The sequence below is a fragment of the Mytilus edulis genome, chromosome 6 (assembly GCF_963676685.1).
Source record: "Mytilus edulis chromosome 6, xbMytEdul2.2, whole genome shotgun sequence".
NCBI classification, from domain to species: Eukaryota; Metazoa; Mollusca; class Bivalvia; order Mytilida; family Mytilidae; genus Mytilus; species Mytilus edulis.
Window position 1 is genome coordinate 65,965,880 of NC_092349.1, and position 12,431 is coordinate 65,978,310.

At 32.9% G+C, this 12,431-nt stretch overlaps 1 protein-coding gene across 1 annotated transcript in view; it reads right to left on the minus strand.

Moving 5' to 3' along the window:
- Positions 1 to 11,952, minus strand: part of LOC139526784 (uncharacterized) — a 67,872-nt gene extending 55,920 nt beyond the window's left edge. Inside the window, exons 1-3 of the transcript XR_011665171.1 lie at positions 11,850 to 11,952; positions 9,450 to 9,764; positions 3,794 to 4,123 (exon numbers count right to left, since the gene is read on the minus strand). The gene's annotated coding sequence lies outside the window, so the exon portion shown is untranslated. The remainder of the gene's footprint in view (positions 1 to 3,793; positions 4,124 to 9,449; positions 9,765 to 11,849) is intronic.
- Between the last annotated feature and the right edge of the window lie 479 nt (positions 11,953 to 12,431).

The following is a 12,431-nucleotide window of genomic DNA, read 5'->3' on the forward strand; positions in this document are numbered from 1 at the left end:
AACTTAAGGAATGATTGTGCATTTCCTATTGTTAAATATCAATTCTTAGACGGTGACAATAAAAAGAAGATATTACACCAGGGTTTTTGATATCAAAACATTGAATACAATCATCGGTACAAGAACATCGTTCGTAAATATAAATCAACATGCAGACCTCTCAAACGTTCTGGTACTTCACATAAAATCTTTTATGTTGATATTCTATAGAAAGAATAGAAATGTCATCCTTCACCCCAAAAACTTACCAAATTTTTAAACAAACTTATTCTATAAAGAGAAGGAATATAGTTTCGATACTGTTTTAAAGTTAAAAAAGATAATATTCTTTAGTTTTTTTGTTCGTGTTAACGTGTAACCTTCGATGAGGTGTTACGACACATAGTGACTGATATATTTAATATCTATGAAGGGGTTACGACTTTGATCATATCCATGATATAATGCATTTCAAGCATAATTGACAATGTGTAGAATTACATTCATACTGAGTCGTTCATAAAAAGATTGAATATGCGATAAAGTGTAAACTGTTTGCTTTTGTGAATGTTAATAACATCACGTATCCTAATCCATTACTAGCAATAATACGGGACGATTTCAACTTCACAATTATCAATTTCCCATTTCTCAGTAGTAACATACCCTCTGCTCCTTCGTAGGGTGTTTATATATCTCAATTAATACATTATGCTCTTGCATATTCACACTATACGGACTTCATATATGGGAGTGTGCTCCTATCGCAGAAACTGCTCCAACAAATTTATGAGGAGGACAGATTAAAAATGACACTCCTTAAATTTTACGGACACCGTCACGAATTGATTGATCCATACGATGTAGATTGTCCAAACTAACTATGAACATTTTTACCACGTGTTAGATTGTGGTTTGTCATTACGTCGTCTGATATTTTTATTACCGAACGTGACTTATTCCCGAATGTGACTGTTTTGCTGAGTATTGCTTTAAAACTTGGCACGGTACTTTTCCATCCCAAATTAATTTGTTTGGTTTTGATGTTGTGTTTGTTTTTGTCATCGGATTTTGTCTAATGTCTTAACGTTTGTAGTTGTAATCGTATTTTTTTCTGCAGTATTCGTGCGTTGTGGTGGGGAAAACTACTCATCCAGTTCATTTGGTATCAACAAACTTTACACGATATATTTGGTTTGCAGTTTGGGTAGAAAAAACACCCCAAAGCTAGATAATACTATTAATTATCTAATTACTACTACAATTAAATATTAATTAGTTTCATAATAATTTTCACTGTTATTAATATAAGTTAGATAAGTCATACAAATATAATCTTGAAATTTATCCAAATTATTTTTTAATTTTCGGAACACGTTTTATAAATGTATATGTGACGTCACTTTGGGCGTTGCATTGACTATGGTTAACAGGGCTGTGATTTTGTAATGCATTCGATTTTTTCTATAGTTAGTCATCACTTCAGTTTAATCATGTATATCTATTGTATAGTTATTTTATAAAATTTACTGTTTGCAAAACTATGTATTATTCTTGATAATAATGATGTTTTTGTCCAAGGCGGATAACCCTGGCCTCACATCTTTTTGGAACTTTTGATCTTTAACTTTGTAGTTGTTATGGCTTTCAAACTTTGACATTTGAACATAGTTTGGTGTGGACGTAGCGCGCGTCTGGAGTAAAAACATATATTTAACCTGTTACCTTTAGATTGCTATTATTCGTTTGTTTCACTGTCCTATAGTTTTCTCCCATTTATCAGTTTATTTATTGTAACCCTGTCGTGTAATGTTGTCATTTTAATGTTATAATTAACACTGCAATTAAAACGGGAGGTTTGGCTTGCCACAAAACCAGGTTCAACCCATAATTTTTTCATAAAATGCCCTGTACCAAGTCAGGAAAATGGCCATTATTACATTATAGTTCGTTTCTCTGTGTGTTAAATTTCGGTGTTGTGTTTCTGTTGTGTCGTACTTCACGATATTTGAATTTGAACAGCGGTATACTACTTTTGCTTTTATTTATTTGGCAAAATATGTGTACCTTTTGTCTTGGACATTCGACGTTTTCTGTACAAAAGAAGATTGAAAATGGTTACTCCGATCATCACGAATATAACAGCAATGCCTGTTCCTACACCAACTGCAGTGCTATTAATTGAATCTTGTCGATGTAAAACTACAATTAGAAAACAATAGGTATGTATTATAGTGAAAAAAATAAAAAAAAACGGGTCAAAACATCGTAGTTTATACTACAGATATCAAATATAGTAAGTTTATTCTTTATAAAAAAGTCCGCCATTCTAGTATATAAAAAGGTTTAGAGTAACTGAAAGACAATATAAAACTGACCAAACAAAGGAATATTTATTCTAAGTGTCAATAGATATAGGAAGATGTGGTATTAGTGCCAATGAGACAACTCTCCATCCAAGCCACAATTTATAAATGTAAACCATTATAGGTCAAATTACGGTCTTCAACACGGAGCCTAGACTCACACAGAACAGCAAGTTATAAAGGGACCTACAAATGACAAGTGATATATAAAGTATTTTCGTTTTTATTTTGGTATCGTGTTATCCTGGATATACAATTTTAAAAGTTCTATTTATATTTAGTGTATGGACTTGATCTTTCTATTTGTAACAAAACACTTATTTGAGGTTAAGTACATATATACAGGAGCATTTTACATTCTTATTATATTTATCTTATAGCTTTTGACATAAACCATACTTTAAATTACTTATGCATATCAAACATATCAGAGATACTTATAATGCATATAGTGATGAGACAGATTATTAACTGAAGATGAGCAGATCAAAATTTGCTCAAGACTTTAACAAACTATTGTTTTACATGATATACCAATGTTGTATCCAGTTTATAATTATGAAGGAGATAACAAAAAAAGCACATTGTTTTCTTTTAAATGAAAATCTTACTTCCATCATAAAGAAATATTCTACTAGGATTAGAATTGAGTTTGTATTGTAGAATTATAATTACATTGTACATTGACATTAAACATTTCCTCGGATGTTCTATTCTTCGTTGGATGTCCTGGCGCTGTTATAGTGTTCATGGCATGGCACGTGTAGTTATCACTAGAAGTTCTTTTAATGCTTCGTAATGTAAGGATTTCACCATAATATATGAATTCTGGTTGATTTTGACGTGTCTGGATTAGCATTAATTGTTGGGACAATGTTCAGATTACTCCCTTCTGTAATGTTAACATCTTGTATGTCTAAGATAACTGGCTTGACTATAATAAATTTTATGAAATTATTCATTCATTTAATGAAGACCTTTCTTCTTCTTTTTTTTATTTGAAAAATGATATTGACAAATATAATATAATTTTTCATTTAACATACATTGCTAAAAGTTAATAGTAGTTTCGGATTTTAAACAGCTTTTTTTTTTTTTGGCAAATTTGGCAAATTTACTTTCGTACGGTTTTGACAGAAGGGATCGATCATTAACGTACACACTACTTAGTATATTAATCGGTTACTGATTTTATATATATGTTGTCCTTTGCAGATTGAATGAAAACATGTTAATGTTGTAAAAATAGGAATATATATAGACTTGTTTGTTAAAAAGATGCCAGGGGGGATAATTAAAGGGCCTCATGTGACCCGGTCAACAAAATAGTGAAATATGTTGGGGTTTTTTCGTAAGTACATTTATTTTGAATTGGAACTGCGTCCTCCGTTTTGGAAAAAAAAGTTATTTCTATGGATACCATTTTACCTGGAACTTTTGATACATACATAAAATATTAATTGTTCTGTCTTCTGATCGAACACCTTCTGCATCTGTATTAGAAGCTGTGCAGTAAATTATCTTTCCATTGTCAGTGATAAGACCAATGTATACTAAAACACTTGATGAATTCACTTTGTCATTACATCCAGGATTACATGTATCAGGCTTGACAACAACATCATCAGTTATGTTGACACCAGACATATACCACTGTATTCCTGACGACGGTCGACCTGCATCCGTTGTACAAGTAAACTGCTGGCTTGAACCGGATAAAATGTCTGTTGGGTTTATATCATTTGGAATTGCTTTTAAATTGACCTGTTTAATCGGAACTGCAAACAAATAGGAAAGAAATGTGCACGTACGGAAAACAATACAATGAAACGTATACAGTTCACTATTATGGAAAGCTGAATACTAAAATGTATGATAAAAGGGATGATTTTTCATTTCCTATCGTTAATTATCCGTTTTTAGATGGTGACGTTCCCTTGTCACCATCTTACGGTGTTTATATATCTCAACTTGTACGATTCGCTCGTGTATGTAACAATGTTTTAGATTTTAACGAGAGAAATTTATGTATTACTGAAAAATTATTACACCAGGGTTTTCGATATCACAAACTAGTCAAAACATTTACTAAATTGTATCATCGGTATAAAGACATCATTCGTAAATATAGCTCAACATGCAGACTTCTAATACGTTCAGGTATTTCACATCCAATTTTTTATGGAAATATTCTTTATAAAGCACAAAGGTGTCAGTATTCACCTCAAAAACTTACAAAACCTTTAAATAGACTTATTAAGAAGGGATATAGTTACGATACTGTTGTCAGGTCATTAAAGATTGCATATGTTGGCGTTAATATTGAGTCAATGATAAGGTCTTTGCATCGGAACTAAACACATTTATTCTAAAATTAGTTGTTGACATGACACGGGTTATGTTCTTCTCATATATGTTATGATGGTATGATACTAAACCCCTAACGGGAAGGATTGTGCCTGATGTTCATATGATGAAATCATAATCTTTCAGTCAGTTTAATTGAAGTTTGGAGCTGGCATGTCAGTTAACTGCTAGAAGTCTGTTGTTATTTATGTATTATTGTCATTTTGTTTATTTTCTTTGGTTACATCTTCTGACATCAGACTCGGACTTCTCTTGAACTGAATTTTAATGTGCGTATTGTTATGCGTTTACTTTTCTACATTGGTTAGAGGTAAAGGGGGAGGGTTGAGATCTCACAAACATGTTTAACCCCGCCGCATTTTTGCGCCTGTCCCAAGTCAGGAGCCTCTGGCCTTTGTTAGTCTTGTATTATTTTAATTTTAGTTTCTTGTGTACAATTTGGAAATTAGTATGGCGTTCATTATCACTGGACTAGTATATATTTGTTTAGGGGCCAGCTGAAGGACGCCTCCGGGTGCGGGAATTTCTCGCTACATTGAAGACCTGTTGGTGACCCTCTGCTGTTGTTTTTTATTTGGTCGGGTTGTTGTCCCTTTGACACATTCCCCATTTCCATTCTCAATTTTATAGTTCACTATTAGATAGACTTGTGTCTTGTGTGAGCTAGTTCAAAAGCTGCATTGTAATGATCAGTTTAATGTTAGCATAGTATATTTTAGTGTATTTTATTTTTCTCTTTAACAACAGGAACAGTATTTTAACATGTCGCGGGAAAATCGGGCTAGTTGTTATTTACTTGTTTTAATCAACGTACTTTGGTTTTCAACTTATGTAAATCAACTGCAAACTTTTCCTAAAGAGTGCATTTGTACTGTGCATCGAACATTTTTGCTGTAAGTAGTTAATGAATGAGCAACAATGCCTTTTATCAAGCGTCATGTCCAATAAACTCATCATAGATACCAGGACTAAGTTTTGTATATACGCCAGACGCGCGTTTCGTCTACAAAAGACTCATCAGTGACGCTCGAATCCAAAAAAGGTAAAAATACCAAATAAAGTACGAAGTTGAAGAGCATGGAGGACCAAAATTCCTAACAGTTTTGCCAAATACAGCTTAGGTAATCTATGCCTAAGGTAGAAAAGCTTTAATATTTTAAAACTTCTAAATTTTGTAAACAGTTTATTTATAATTCTAATATGACGTGCTTCTTTCGCTTTGTAAACAACACCGTGATAAAATTCTCCATATATCTATACTTAGCGCAGACTCCAAGATGTACACAAATGGCTGTTTAAATATGCCTCCCACTTAAATCAACATGTATCGTAACCTATGTGTAAACGGTGGTGGATTTCGCTGTGTTAACAATTACAATTGAATAAAACCCTACAGAATATTTATTCTGATTCTAACGCATAACAAAAATAATTTACACATTAGAGAACAGAAAAATGGACAAAAACAAAATAAATTAAAATTCCGCGAAATTCCAGTAATGATTTTGGCGCATTAACGTCATTTCAAAACATGATGTCATACGAATGAAAACGTCAAAGTTGACGGTTTTTCTATTGCGTTTACCTTCTCGGATACAATTGCATTAAGATAAAGTTTTGATGTAGGTGTTGCTTGTTTTCTGTTCTATTGCATTATTTGCACATTTACTGATTTCAGCAAGTCAACATGGCGGCTCCTTGGTTACAACATGTCAACAGTGAATTTGACGGTAGCTTACGATAAAAAATGTAAATTTAAAATTGCAAATGTTGGGTTTACTGAGAAACAAAAAAAGTAATCACATTTTTTTCTAGCGGTTAGTTAAGAAATCATTCATGCAGGTTTATTAGATTTGTTTTACATTTATCGAACAGTGGGTAAAATAGAACAGCCACACACACGGTATACCCATCATCGCTTCAGTTTTTCAATGATCGTATTTGTCCTATTAGAATCGAAATAATTCATGGAAGCCATAGATTTGTTGTAAATTTACACATGGCCTGGGCCGTGATATTCGTTAATTTTATCCCTCGCTAACGCTCAGGATAAAATTCGAATATCACGGCCCAGGCCATGTGTAAATTTCCAACAAATCTATGGCGTCCATGAATTATTTCTTAAATATAACCATATCAATGATAATTCATGTCAGCACAAAAGTGCTGACTACTGGGCTGGTGATAACCTCGGGGAAATAAATCTCCACCAGCAGTGGCATCGACCCAGTGCATTGTCAGATTATGGTGGGTTAATACATAGGCAAGAATTTACTCTATCCCATTGCAAATATTTTATTACCTATTACAGGCACGCTTGGTCCATATTGACCTCTATCAAATATTATTGACTGTTAGGTACGGACGCCATAGTTTACTACTTTGAAGTTTAAACTTGATAAACAAATATTTGGTATACAAACTGATATAACGTATACCTGAGAAGGTGACATAGTGAAGGTGGCAAACCTCGAAAACACCTGGTCAACATTGGCTTCGCAATGCTTTCTCAAGATAAAACCTGCTCTTTCATCCTCTCATGTGTATTTTATTTACATAATACCCGGAACAAAGTGTGTTCATAATTTTAAGGATAGTTTTATGCTTAATTTTCAAACTTTCTTCTAGTACTTAAACTGTTGTAAGTTTTCTTTTAATAAATGTAGTTATATAGAGTTCTGAAAACACATCAGGAGACTATGAAAATCGCTGCAAAGATTCAGTACCAGCGACAGAGTTATCTAGGATGCAAAACAATCAAAATGAATAATAACGTACAAAAGAATAAAATTATTCTTTCAGCATATTCAATTCATGGAAACCAAATAATAATAATAAAATAAATTCTTTCTTGGAATACGTCGTGACTTTCGGCGGTTGTCTGCTCTTTGGTCGGGTTGTTGTCTCTTTGACATATTCCCTATTTCCATTCTAAATTTTATAGATCACTTTAGCCGTATTTGGCACCACTTTTTGGAATTTTGGGTCCTTAATGCTCCTCAACTCTGAACTTGTTTTGGCTTTCTAACTGTTTTGATATGAGCGTCACGCACTTGAAGAGACTTTCAACAAAGTGAGAGGTTTAGTGCTATACAACCAGGGTTAATCCACCATTTTCCACATTTGAAAATGCCTGTACCAAGTCAGGAATATGACAGTTCTTGTCCATTCGTTTTTGATGTATTTTGTCATTTGATTTTGCTAGGTGATCTTGGAATTTCCGATTGGATTTTCGTCTGAGTTCTGTATTTTTGTGATTTTACTTTTTTCATATGTCTGACGTATCAAAATATAAGCCTCGTACCTTTGATAGCTATTCACCCCACTGGGTCGATCCCACTGCTGGTGGATGTTTCGTCCCAAAGGGTATCACCAACCCATTAGTCAGCATTTCAGTGTCGATATGAATATCAATTATATTATAGGCAATTTTTTTAATTTACTGTTTGCAAAATTATGAATTATTCGAAATACTAAGGTTTTTCTTATCCAATGCATATGCAGCCGTCTCATGCCAGGGGCCTCTTGCCTTTGTTAGTCTATATGTGTTTTGATTTGAGTTCATTAATTTATTTCGGTGTTTAGTCTGACGTCCATTTTGACTGAACTAGTTCGCGATCACATTTTTATTTAGGGGTCAGCTGGGGATTTCCTCGCTGCATTGAAGACTTATTGGTGGCCCTTCGGTTATTGTCTACTCTTTGGTTTGGTTGTTGTCTCTTTGACATATTCCCCATTTCCATTCGCAATTTTATGGATTACTTTAGGCGTATTTGGCAATACTTTTTGGAATTTTGGGCCCTTAATGCTCTTCAACTTTAAACTTGTTTTTGCTTTCTAACTATTTTGCTATGAGCGTCACTGAAATGTCTTATGTAGACAAAACTTGCGTCTGACGTATCAAAATATAAGCCTTGTACCTTTGATAACTATTTACCCTACTTGGTCGATCCCACTGCTGGAAGACGTTTCGTCCCAGAGGGCATTACCAGCCCAGTAGTCAGCACTTCGGTGTTGACATGAATATTTATTGTATAGTAATTTTTATAAAGTTACTGTTTGCCAATTTAAGAATTATTTGAAAAACTAAGGATTTTCTTATCCCAGGCATAGATTAGCTTAGCCGTATTTGGCATATGTGGAGCAGGATCTGCTTACCCTTTCGGATCACCAGAAATCAACTCCAGTGTTTGGTGGGGTACGTGTTGCTTAGTATTATATAGCTTTCTATGTTGTGTCTTCGGTACTATATTGATTTTCTGTTTGTCTTTTCTTATTTTTAGCCATGGCGTTGTCAGTTTATTTTCAATCCATGAGTTTGACTGTCTCTCTGGTATCGTGCCTCTTGTAGAATCTTAAGTCCTAAATGCTCTTCAACTTTGTACTTGTTTTTGCTTTCTACCCCGGGCATAGATTACCTTAGCATTATTTGGCACTATTTTTTGGAATTTGGGGTCCTCAATGCTCTTCAACTTTGTACTTGTTTTGGCTTCGTAGCTATTTTGATCGGAGCGTCACTGATGAGTCTGATGTAGGCAAAACGCGCATCTGGTGTACCATATTATAAGCCTGGTACTTTTGATAACCCTTTTAATGCAATAAAATAAGATAATGATCCTCTTAATTTTTTTATGTTTACGACAATGGCTGTGAACGGTAATTTAATCTGTAGAAAAGCTGACAACTTCTTGTTACAGAGTATGATTCTTACCCATACAAAAATCATACTTTACTAACCATTGATTTTTAACAGCACTGTATTTGAGACTTCCCAAAGATTAAAATTGTAACATGTCCATTGAGATCCATGCAATCTCTCTATATCAAATGTTCCAGGTATCGTCAAAATGATAGCGGTATCGTTACAAGTACAAGTATAGTTAATATTATAACGAATCGATTCGCAAGGTATAAGAAACCTGCATTCAAGAAGACTGTTATCTCTTAATATATCCACATGGTAAATAAATGGATAATACATGTAATTGCAAGTGAAGTTGAAGTCGATTCCATAAGTAGCCCTGTCGGCGGAGGTTGTCAATGAAGGATATGCTACAACAAATAACAATTCTATAAATAGTGTATATGCTTTAATGCACAGTTATAAAATACAGATTTTTTTGTATTATTAAAACTTGCTGTTACAAAATATTGGAAATTATTATAAATTAAACTGGCTCGGGACTATTCGACTGCGCATAATTTCACGCATGAATTACAAAAGTATTTGTCGTAAATTCGATATAATTTTTTTAAATATTTTGATCAATTAGAAATGTTCAATCATTGTAGTTATGTGACAAATAGAATATTTTCGTTATTATCCGTATTTGTTAAAGAGTCAAAATTACATTTCACCCATTTTCACCATTTTCCAGCCAAAATGTGGGTTTTAAGGCAAAATATTTTGTTTTCCCTATCGGTGACCTATGTTTTTTTATTTGCTCATTCTTTGAAGCTATATTTCAGCTTTTTATATTACAATTTTGGACCAAGTGTCATAGAACGTTTTTTTGATATTCCGATAAAAATATGTCACCACCTCTATTTTCCCTATCATTTCATTGAAAAATGGTCCTTTTACATACCTGTTTAAAAGTAAAATTTGAGCTTAAATGGTCCGTGACCCCCTTTTTTTCGACCAATTTGATTCACTTTCTGTGAAGAATAAAATAACAAAAAATACGGCACTTCTGGTAGAAACTTCAAAAAGGCCCGAGCCACCTTAAGGAATGTATCTCCCTCATGCAAAGCTCTGATTCCTTATACAGATTTGGCTATTCTTTTTTGACCTTTTAGATTATGGCTCTTCAAATTTTATATAAGCTTTGGATTTCAAATATTTTGACCACGAGCATCACTGAAGAGACATGTATTTTCGAAATGCGCATCTGGTGCAGAAAAATTGGTACCGTTAATGTTATTATACCAATAATTGATTAGTTTCTAAAGTTTTGAATACAATTTTTAGTTCGGCTGTATTGTTTCAACAGTGATGGAAGGGTGATTACAGTTCCAAATATGTCATTACCACATTATGTTTTGGGGCGTTAACCTAGAGTCTGTGTGAGCATTTTAAACAATGGATAGTCTCAAACATTAAAGACCACAACAGAATCCATGACAAATACTCTCTTTTTTTGTTGATTTGATATTGCTGATTCTTTTTTATGTTTAAAGTTACTCTCTATCTTCAATAGTTTTTGCCTAAAGCATAAAAAACGGGTAAAACAATAGTCAGTAAAGGACAATTACTTCTATATGAAGTATCTACTAACGATTTAGGCAAACTTTAATTTATTTGTAGGTTTTGTCTTACTAATATGTTTCGCTTTTTTCAATGTGTGTATCTTTCTTGTATAGTTTTCAATACACAATGATGGTCAAATATCGTCTTAGATCCATGTTTTTTTATTATAATTGATATTAGCTTTCATATAGCTAAGTAAGGTTGACTGTCGGTTTTCTTTGTGTGTTATTTCTTTGTTTTTCGTTCATTATGTTATACATAAATAAGGCAGTTACTTGTTTTACATTTGTCATTTCGGGGCTGTTTAAAGCTGTCTAAGGGGTATAACTATGCTCATTGTTGAAGCTCCTTCCCTGAAAATGTAAGGGCAACTGTTACCAATATTGGCCAATGCATCACTAAAGTATATGTTTTTCAAAATGTATCCGATGCACGCATACAAAAACAACATTGCCGACATTTCTAAAAATCGGTCATAAGGCAAAAACGAAAGTATATTATTGAAACTGACAAAGTAGGAGAAAATTCAACAATGACAGGTATGGCCTTTGTCCATTACATAAAAACTGCCAGGGGTATCGCTTTAATATTACGAATTTGAAGGGGGGAAATGTGCTTGATGTCTTGAGAATTAATGTAGATGATAAACAATAATTACATACAAAATTATCAGTTACACCATATCTTCTATATATCAACTTTAATTACAAGATTGGCGACGGACGTCAAGTGATGAAAAAAAAACATTGCAAAACAGTGCAAATATATAATTACTTTCAATAAATGATACTCAGTTTTTCGTAAATTTGTTTGGTTATACAACGTAAAAAAAATAATTTCAATTTTATCAGATTTCAATAAAAAAAAAAAACATATGCAATAAATACCTGAGGAATATCCTTCAAATACAAGTAAATATAAAGCAAAACTCCACGAATAGCTATAGGCATTCATCATGACCAATTATTTGTTTCTTTAAACTTCCTTATTGGTCAATAATTATTTCAATTAAAAACGCCTTGACCCAAAACTGTAAAATATGTTTGTTCACAATGACGATTTAAAACAAAAACACGTTTAATGCTTCTTTTGTTTGAAAAAAAAGTGCATTAAGTACAAAGTTTACCTGTACTAGCATATAAGTGGGTATGAAAAAGGAGGGAATGTATAACTTACTTGTGCACGCGTGCTTGTATATTTTAAATTTATACCTTTTAAAACATTTCAAACTTTACAATGAGTTTAGTGCAATAATTGAAATTGAAAGGGAGAGGGTGTAATTTTTTTTAATTTAAGTATAACACTACCCGTATGTATATGGGTGATTCATTTCAGGGAATTATATTAATAGATATTCAAATCTCGTAAATCAATTTAAAGAAACAAATCAATAAAACAAACAAAAACTGTCAGCACCGCAATAACATAATTGAAATAAATAGCTTTCATCACTCGCTCATTTTGACAAT